Consider the following 9,848-nt stretch of genomic DNA (forward strand, 5'->3'; position numbering starts at 1 on the left):
GCCAACGCAGTGTCTCAACCAGGGCAACACTACGGCTACATTAGCTATGTAAGGGGAAAGTCCATTGACTACAATCCCTCTAGCATAGAGAGAATGCTAATGGCAAAGAGGACAAGCTCCACTCGGAGCTTTGAAGAAAGAATGAAGCAGCAAGACCCTGGGTTTGATGAGATCCTGAATGAGATTTGTGTGATGCATGTGCGTTGGATCAATGACAAGGATGGGATACCCAATCAATTGAGGAGAAGAGATTTGAGCCCCCAAGCTAGAGGGTGGCTAGAATTTGTGAGGAGGTCCCTAATCCCCACATCCAACACTTTAGAGGTGACCAAAGAGAGAGCTGTACTCATCTACAGCATCATGAAAGGAGAGAACATCAATGTGGGGGAGATGATTGCCAACAATATCAACAAAGTGCTGAAAAGTACCAGTGACAACAAAAGGTTCGCATTCCCCAGCATTATACAGAGCCTATGTGATGAGGCTGGAGTTAAAAAGATCATTGATGAAGTGCTACTGAAGCAAGACAAGTTCATAACTGTCAAAAAGATGGCCAAGGTGGTGGCTGTTCACCCACTCCACAGGGCCAGAGAACGAAGAGCTCATGCCCATGAACAACAACAACAACAACAAGAGGCAGAAGAGCAACCTCAATTCCTGGCACTTCAACCACCACCACAATACCAATATCAGCAATTTCCAGAGGGATTCAACTGGGAGCAACTGTAAGGAGATGTACACCAAATGAAGGGAGATCTACACCATTTGAGGGAAGATGTCAACCAACTCAAAGAAACTCAACAACAATAATGGAGCCAAGTCAACCAAAACATTCAACAACTCCAAGGGGGTTTTGAGGATCTCAAGGAGCAGCAAGATCAAATTAACTGGGGAGAAATGCAAGGAAGTTTATGAGTGATTCTGAGATTGCAATTACTACAAATGGAGAGCCTTGCTGAATTCAAACACCTTTATGAAGCAAGAACTGTAGCTAGAGGGGAATATAATTGCTATGCGCAAACAAAGTTGAGCTATCTATGCAATGCAGTAGCTAACATGAACTCCAACTACCCCACCTATATGCAGAAATTCAGGGAAGGCCAAAGGGTGTTCCTTGAATATCCATAGAACCAAGAGGTAGTAAGCAATAAAGACCCAAGGCTCTGAGCATCAACTACTGGGATAGAAAAAGAAACATTAAAAATCTCAAAAAGAATTAAAGATCTTAGTAGATGCTTCTGGTGAAGATGTGTCTAGAAGAGACCTGGGCAAGTAAATTCTTAGGGGTGTCTCAACACCTAGTACCCTAAAACCAACTGGTTTAGGAGTGCTAATTGAAAGCTTAAATAAAGGATTGTCTTGAGACAAAACACTTAGAGTCGTGGTCAAGAAAGCAAAACAACCCTTACTACTTCAAGGTGACCATCAATAGAAAGGACCCCTAAGGCCTATACCTGAAAGAACCCTCAAGGATCCAAGAGCTTCCCATGACATTAAAACATTCAGACATGTGTTGAACACTTAGTCTTACTTTTAGTTGTATTGCAATCACTCAAAGCCAAGGCCTCAAGCTATAAAGGTTTACTCACATTGATTTCCTTGGGACAAGCAAAACATAAGTTTGGTGTTGTGATGAGTTGCATCATCTACCCTTCTTTCTTGCATAAAGAAGACCATAAAAGAGCATAAATCTCATTTGATCAGTACAATTCATGCATTATTTGATGAATATTATGCTACACTACTTTGAGATGAGTTGTGCTAAATTTCAGGTGAGAAAAGCATCAAAAATTAGGTAGAAGACAAACAAGAAGCTAGCCTTATGAAACTGGCGTGCCACTTGAAGCAAACGCCACAAAAATGCACTGGCGTGGCACGCCAGGAGCTGGGCGTGGCATGCCAGTACTAAAGTCCAAAGAAGAAGTCCAAGCAAGCATGTGGGCATGGCACGCCAGAGGCTGGGCGTGGCACGCTAATACAAAATTCCGGAGAGCCAAATGGAGGACATAAAAGGGGCGAGGCATGCCAAGCTGAGTGTGGCACACCTGGCTCATCAATTACTATGGGCGTGCCACTTGAGCAAAGGGGCGTGGCACGCCAACTCACCATTCGAAGAAGAACCTTCACTATGGCGTGCCATTGGTGTCGAAGGCGTGGCACGCCAGCCCCAAGAAGTCACTTGGGCGTGCCACTTGAGAACACAGGCGTGGCATGCCAATCTTGAAGAGTTCACAAATCCATGAGCGTGCCACTTGAGCAGCATGACGTGGCACGCTGGTACAATAATCCAGATAAGGGGCTGAAGGCAATTGAAGACTAGGCGTGCCACTTGAGCAACCAGGTGTGGCACGCCAATGCACAAAGGACCAAAAGCAAGGACTGGGCGTGCCACTTGGTATCGAAGGCGTGGCACGCCAACCGTAGCATTTCACTATGGTGTGCCACTTGAAGACTGAGGCGTGGCACACCAACTACTGGAACCAAGACAAGATCATGGGCGTGGCACGCCAACCTTTAGGCGTGGCACGCTGGTATAAGTTTCCAGAGAAGATGAAGGAGGCCAATTACATGGGACGTGCCATTTTGTATCAAAGGCGTGGCATGCCATTCACCATTCTTCATTTAGGCGTGCCACTTGAGCAACCAGGCGTGGCACACCAGCCTCATTCAGAGAGAAGCATTGGGACGTGCCACTTGAGCTCGTGGCGTGGCACGCCAAAAAGAGGAACCACTCACTCACAAAAGGGGCGTGGCACGCCAGACCCTAGGCGTGCCATGCTAGTTCAACTTTCCAGAGAAGCCTAGCCAAGCATAAAGCAAGGGTGTGGCACGCACACCAGAAAAGTGCCAGCCACACGCCAGCTGAGAAGTCATGCTTATTGAGTGTTTTCTTTTCCCTCCAAAATGTAATTTTCCTTTTCCCTTTTGTAATTTTTTTTATTTTACTAGGAGTAGTATAAATACCCCCAAGGAGTACTGAAGAAGGGGGTTAAGCAGTCAGTTTTAGATCCACTTTTACACTTCACTTTTGAGTAATTTTTGAGCTATGAGTAGCTAACTTCCGTCTCATTGAGAGAGGGAGCTCTGTTGTACTTGATGGATTGATGATAGTGAAATCCTTCTTCTCTGTTGTACTTGGGAAAGAAAACATGAAACCATGCTTGAAATCCCTTCTCACGCTAGAGTAGAATCTGGGTTCACTACAAGAAAAACACCCATTCAGGTACACTTGAAAAGTGTAGCCAAAAGTGAAAAAAAATGATGCCTTAGGCTACGGCTACGCTTTTTGGGCTACGGCTACGCTTTTTGGAATGATTCCTATTCGGCCGTTGCCTATTCTCAAAGGCTACGCTTTTCTGCACCAAGAGCTACGCTTTTGGAGTTTGGGAATAGGCTAAGCTTTTCAAGTGATGCTGTCCAGGACCAAAGGCTACGGTTTTCAGCTTTCATTTTTTCAGAATAGGCTACGCTTTTCAACGCTACTGCATCACTTGTAAAGCGTAACCACATTGTATACCATAGCTACTTTTTATAAGCGTAGCCTTAGATCCCTCTTTTTTTTTGTATACTATAGCTACTGTATATAAGTGTAGCCTTATCTTAGCCAATAAACCACAATAATAATCAGCTTAATTTCCATTGCTTAATCTTCATTGCTTAAAAAGACAACCTAGAAGAAGGTGGAAATTAGGGCAGAACCGGATAGCACAGGACAGAAGAGCAGAGCAGGCGGAATCGAAGAAGGCAAAACCTTGTTCCTTGAATAGAAACAGGACAGATCAATTAAATAAGTGCAGTACCTGAAATAAGCAAATGCAGATCAATTATTTCATCTAACATTACAGATCTATTCGTCTGATCAAGAGAAAAAGCACAATAATATTAAAAATGTTAGAACAATTCAGTGTTATTGTCTTTTTAATGAAACAGAGGGCGGTCATGCAAACAGAGCAAAACTACCTTTAAAGAAATTATTAAAAGAAATATCCCCTGAAACCAGTAGATTAATTTCAAGCTTCAAGAAGTATAAAAAATATAATACACATCAAGTCAAAATATGTGGGCATGGTATCCCTCTTTTTATCCTTTTCAAGCATGTTTTCGTTATTTATGCTCAATGAAACAATTGCATGAAAAGTGGATCAGGAGATTTAATCTATATGTGGAGTTGCGGACAAGCACAATCTTAAACTGATTTGACAACTCAATAGGTCCAGAGGCAAATGCCATATTCTAAATCCAAAGAACACATTTACTCATTTATATGAAAATAATTTTCAAGGTGCCAATTCGCTACATAAATTACATTATATATATATATATATATATATATATATCTGCAAATATCATATCTACTGGAACAATATATTGACAGGAAAAAGACCAGAAGACTAAAACGAATACAGATCCTCCATATTTCTATGAAAATGGCTACTTTCTTCTATTGTATTTTCTATCAAATCTTCCTATTGAAAGACAAAAAAAGATTATAAAAGATATACGTGAAAGAGAATAAAAGAAAGATTATAACTGAGGGCTAAAAACATTATGAAGCAGGCAGTGAAATTAAACAGCCTTCCTTGCAGAAATTGAACCTGAGTGGCTAACATTACACTGGGGGCCTTCTTCAAAAGGAAGATTGAGCCCAGCTGCAACAACTTGAGCTATGTGTTTTGTTCTTGACAATGGGGATTAGGAACCCTAATTGCCTAATCACACTCAGCAGAAATTGAAAATCTCAGGAAATCAACTGAAAGTACAAAATAACATGCAACACCAAAATAAGTCAACAAATGCATGTCAAGAAAGGACACAGGCACACAACACAGTAGAAATTAGAACTATATGAACTTCTAAGTTTACTAGCAAACATATTTATTAGCAAAATCTCACAGCACTGAATACAAGTAGGACCGGCAATTTACTGCACTGAACACAAGTAGCAAAATCTCCACCAATGCACATAACACATAGTTCAAGAATACATCAAGTTACACAAGTAAGCTGAAGCATAAGGTTTAAAAAATTGAAGACAAATTAAGGAATAAAACTTCATAAATTAGTGCATCAATCAGAAACTTTTTTCTATAACCCAAGTGAAACAGAAAGCTGACACATATAGTCTAAGCTGTCTAGTTATCATCATAACAAAACTAATGATAGATGATATGAATTAACATATTCAAAGTAGACAAAGAAATTAAAGCATACATTAATGACACACTTAAAGTTTATGGAGTATAAATGAAATTCACATCGCTTTTGTGGTTCCACACTTCTCCTCAAAGACTCAGTAAAATTTAGGACTCACCTTTCCCTCAAACAATGATGCATCATACAGCCGCTCAGAACAAAGATTATATACTTTGTATTTATCCTGCACATAAAAAACAAGTCAAATGCAAAACTATACAACAAATGAAAAGAAAGGACAGAGGCTCCTGGGCTTTCAAATTGTAGGACACTGAAGAAGCACTAGCAATTAATTATTTTCCAACTATAGAATACAAGTTCATTAGAGGAAGCACTAGCAATTATAGCATTCAACAAAGACATATGGACCTAGCAGAAGCTTGCGACTCTCCTTAAACATGCTGGGTTGCAGAAAAATTTTGTTCCTTCTTTAACACAGCACCTAGTGATTAAAGCAATAAATTTAGCAATATACTCAACCATTAAAAAAAATGTTCATCATCAGATTGCACAAGCAGCGGCAGATTCAAAGGAGAAAATGGAACCAGAATGCGCAGAGGCAAGAAGAACGAGTAGACGCGGATGGAAATAAATAAATAGCATGTATGTTCATCAACAATACATGGGTTGTTCATCAAATCACAATTCACAATTGCATATAAACCAGATAAAAAATCCCCAAATTAAAAACCCTAAAATTGGAACCCTAACCACCCAAATTTCAGAACCATACAGAAATCTATAGATACCTTCTTGACAATTTGAGCGCAGAGAGATGAGCTGAGCGCAGAGAGGATGAGTTGAGGGCAGAGACGACGATGGTAAGGGCGCAGCTAACGATCAATGCAGGAGGGCGCAGCTGACGATCAATGCAGGAGGGCGCAGCTGACAATGAGTGGTGAAGTCGTAAGTGGTGAGTGGTGAGTGGGGACGGTGAGTGGCGAAGGTGAGAGGTGAGGGCACGAAAGGTTTCTCTGATGGGGAATCGAAGGTGAGGGTGCGATATGATCAGTGTGCTTTGGGGGCAAAGGGTAAAAAAATCCCTAAGTGTGCTTTGGAGAGCTGTGTCAATGCCTCCCTTGAAAGAACGTATTTGTGTTGGTGGAGCCCTAGCAGCGGCGGTGGAGCTTCAGTGGCGACAGAGCACCCCTTTCTTCTCTCTTCCATTGTGTTTTCTCTCTTCCTCGAGCTCTCTCTCTCTCTCACTGGCATTCGATGATGACGGCGGCAGAGCATATTTGGAGTTTAATTTCTGGCGACACCGATGGTTCTTGAGTGGATAGTGCGACGGCAGAACGTATTTGTGGTTTGATGAGATAGGCGACGAAGTGTTGGTGGTGACAAGTTAGGTGAATTCTGAGTTTTGGAGGGAAAATTTTTACTGTGAGCTTACAGAGTGTGTGTGCTTACACCAGTAAAAAGTTAAGAGAGAAATTAAAAAATTTATCAAGTGTCAAATTTTTTGCTCTAAAATGATTAGGCATCACTTTTAAAATGCACCCAAAACTTAATAAATAGGCTACTCTCTAAAAGCGTCCCTTTTGATACAAAAAGTGAATCTATAGATATCAACCTACGGCTACGTTTTATAAGTGATTTCTAAAATATCTAAGGCTACACTTTTTAAATGATGCCACAATTGTGTATCCTTTTCTCTTATGAAAAGGCAACACAGAGAAAAGCGTAGCCTATTCTATGAATAGGCTACGCTTTTCAAATGTAGCTTAAAAAAAGTGTGGCTGAATGGGTATTTTTCTTGTAGTGTACATAAGTATCTTCTAAAAAAAGTTATTAACCTTCTGATAGAAGAGAAAAAAATCTTGTTCTTTAAATATCTTATTCGACAGAAGATCGTATTTGGGAGATTTCTGGTTCTTCATCTGCCTCAAATCTTGTTCTGTAGGTTCTGGCAACTACAAAAGAAAAAAATCAAAATTATATAACACTTACTAAACCCCTTAAAGCTTAAATTTGAAAGCATACATAGCACAAAAATAGAAAAAAAATGAAATTCACAAACAAAATCAGAAACAAGGTAAAGAAGTGTATATCATACCAATTCAATGTGACCCTGAGGGAAATAGAAAACTTTGTCTTGAACACAAGGAACATCCATTAATGTCCCTGCACAGCCTCCATATCTCTTTAAACAAATCATCACCAGCCCCATCTGCCACAAAATAAAACACAAACATGTTGGAAACTTTGCATGGTTTTTTTCAAACCAAAAGTTGGAAACTTTTTTCTCTAATTTTTGCATTAAGCTCTTCCTTAGTAACCTCCATGTTCACAAGGCAAAAAGGGTCATTCACTTCATATTGAAAAACTAAAGGAAAACATTAAAAATGAAGGGTCCCAACAACATTAGTGAATTGCTAAAAGAACCCAGACATTACTCTTTTTCAAGTAAACTGCTGATTAAGAAAGCAACAATCATTCACATACAGATCCAAGAATCAAGCAGCTGACTGGTCAATAAATATATTATGTAGCCTAACTTATTTGAGAATAAGCATACTCAATAGAAAGGTTTCTGCCATTTAATCACCAAATACAGCTAAAATCAATATCTAACTATTCTAACCCTTACCTCTATGTTGATCAAATACACAAGACTTGTCCCTGTTTTTCTCTTGAGCCCAAACCTTAACCGTTCCAAGAACTAGAATTTTGGTTACATTTCACAAGGCCATTCGACCAAATTAAACACAGAGGAGAGAAAATCACTCACCTCTCTTTGCTTGTGGTGGTAGTTGTGTTAAAAGAAATTGAATAAACTTGAAAAAATGGAGCAAGAGAATTATCAGAATTTTGAATTAGAGGAGAAAAGAAAGAAGATGAAGTCGTTGTCCTCACCTAGCAAAGAAACTCGAAGAACAGTTGGGTGAGTGGAACGCAGCTCCCTCTTAAGCTTCAGTCAGCTCCCTCCTTAACCATCATTCTCTTTCTCTTGGTGCTATGATTGATGAAGAGCCAAAAACTTGAAGAACGCTCCTATTTTTGCTCCGTGGTACTTTGGCTATTCCTCTGTTTCTTGCCCTCTCTCTACTGTCTGTGAATTCATGAGGGAGACAGACGGAGACACAATGTTATGTTATGATTTGTGAATTCATGAAATAAGTATAATTTAGCAAATTAAGTCAAGTCACAAGATTCCTCGCCTCAAGCCTTGGATTCGCTACGGGCAATTCTTTATCTGCAGAACATATTTGACTATATGCTTAATAAGATCAGCATCACCCCTAGCATAATATGAAAATAAACCAGAATTAAAAAGCATACTAGATATACTTATTCTTTTACTAAAAGAAATCTAAATTGGAGAGAGTAAGAGTTTCACACACAACTCAGCTGCCATATTAAACCGACTGACTTATTTTTAATTGAAATAATAATTTTTGTATTTTATAAAAAACCGGGAGAACTTCCTGTCCTTTTTATTTCATGGTCTCTAATATCTTGACCAATTCATACAAGCACCACTCACTGGAAGCATAGTCCTGTGAGAAAACTGATGACATGTCACCATGTCATGTTTTTTTATGCTTTTTCATTTGTTTTCAATAGGTTTTATGCACTTTCTTGAGCCATAAGCAAGCCAATTGGGTAGATTTTCATGTTTCCTTTGATTTAATCTACCATGTATGAATTCATGCTATTTCATGAGGTTTTATGCTATAATTGTCACATATTATGAAAGAATGAATATCTCATGATTTTGAGCATAGCTTTGATGTGTTTGGTTGATTAATGATAGGTGAAGAAAGCTTGGAAGAGAAAACTGCCCCGCAATGAGCATAAACGAACATGGTGGCAACCTGCAGTGAGGCCAACTGACCTCTGCACCTTCAACGGAGTATAACGCGAGCTGTAGAGCTCCAAATGATGTACTCCCAACGGCATTGGAAAGTAGACATCCAGGGCTTTCCAACAATATATAATAGTATGGGGTGGACAATATGTTTGAGCCTCCAGAACTGGCGTTTTCGACCACGTTTGAGGCGAGCTGCACACCAAAGCCAGCAACCTTGTCCTCTTCAAATGAGCATAACGTGAGTTGTAGATGTCCAATTGAGGTGATTCCAATTGGGTTAGAAAGCTGACATTCAAAGCTTTCCAACCATATATAATAGTCTATAGTTGGCATGAAATTGGTAACGTTGACAAGAGGACAAAGTAGCACCTCATACATGCACACAAGGGGGCCAACGTTGGAGCAAAAGTTTGACCCCTAACTTTTGCCCCAACGTTGGTATCAGCAAGGAAGGGTGCTGATGTGAAAAGTTGGAGCAAAAGTTAGACCCTAACTTTTACTCCAACTTTTACTCAAGCTTTCATGATTCCAACCCGGTTCAATTCGGTTCTCTCTCCAACTCCAAGAGCAATCAACCAAGGCCTCTATCAACCCAATTCCATCAAGAGCAAGGGCCCATTATCATCACTCAAAGGCACAAGAGATAGTTAGAATAGAAATTTCATTTTAATTGTAATTTGTTTTGAATTTCATTTTCATTTTGTAAAAATGCCTATATAAGGCATCATTCTCATTTTAGAAAGTAAGCCCGAATAGAGAGGGGAGAGGCGAGCTCCACTAGGGAGCAGTAGGAATACAGATCTCTCTCTCTGAGTTTCATTTTCTGTTTTGAATCTTGAAT

At 39.8% G+C, this 9,848-nt stretch overlaps 1 long non-coding RNA gene across 1 annotated transcript; it reads right to left on the reverse strand.

Moving 5' to 3' along the window:
* LOC107617140 lies at window positions 6,961-8,128 on the reverse strand. The gene is made up of 3 exons (XR_002354163.1): window positions 8,050-8,128; window positions 7,250-7,363; window positions 6,961-7,106 (listed from the first exon to the last, which is right to left on the reverse strand). It is a non-coding gene; the product is annotated as an uncharacterized LOC107617140 (long non-coding RNA).

Source organism: Arachis ipaensis, chromosome B09, assembly GCF_000816755.2.
Source record: "Arachis ipaensis cultivar K30076 chromosome B09, Araip1.1, whole genome shotgun sequence".
In the NCBI taxonomy this organism is placed as follows: domain Eukaryota; kingdom Viridiplantae; phylum Streptophyta; class Magnoliopsida; order Fabales; family Fabaceae; genus Arachis; species Arachis ipaensis.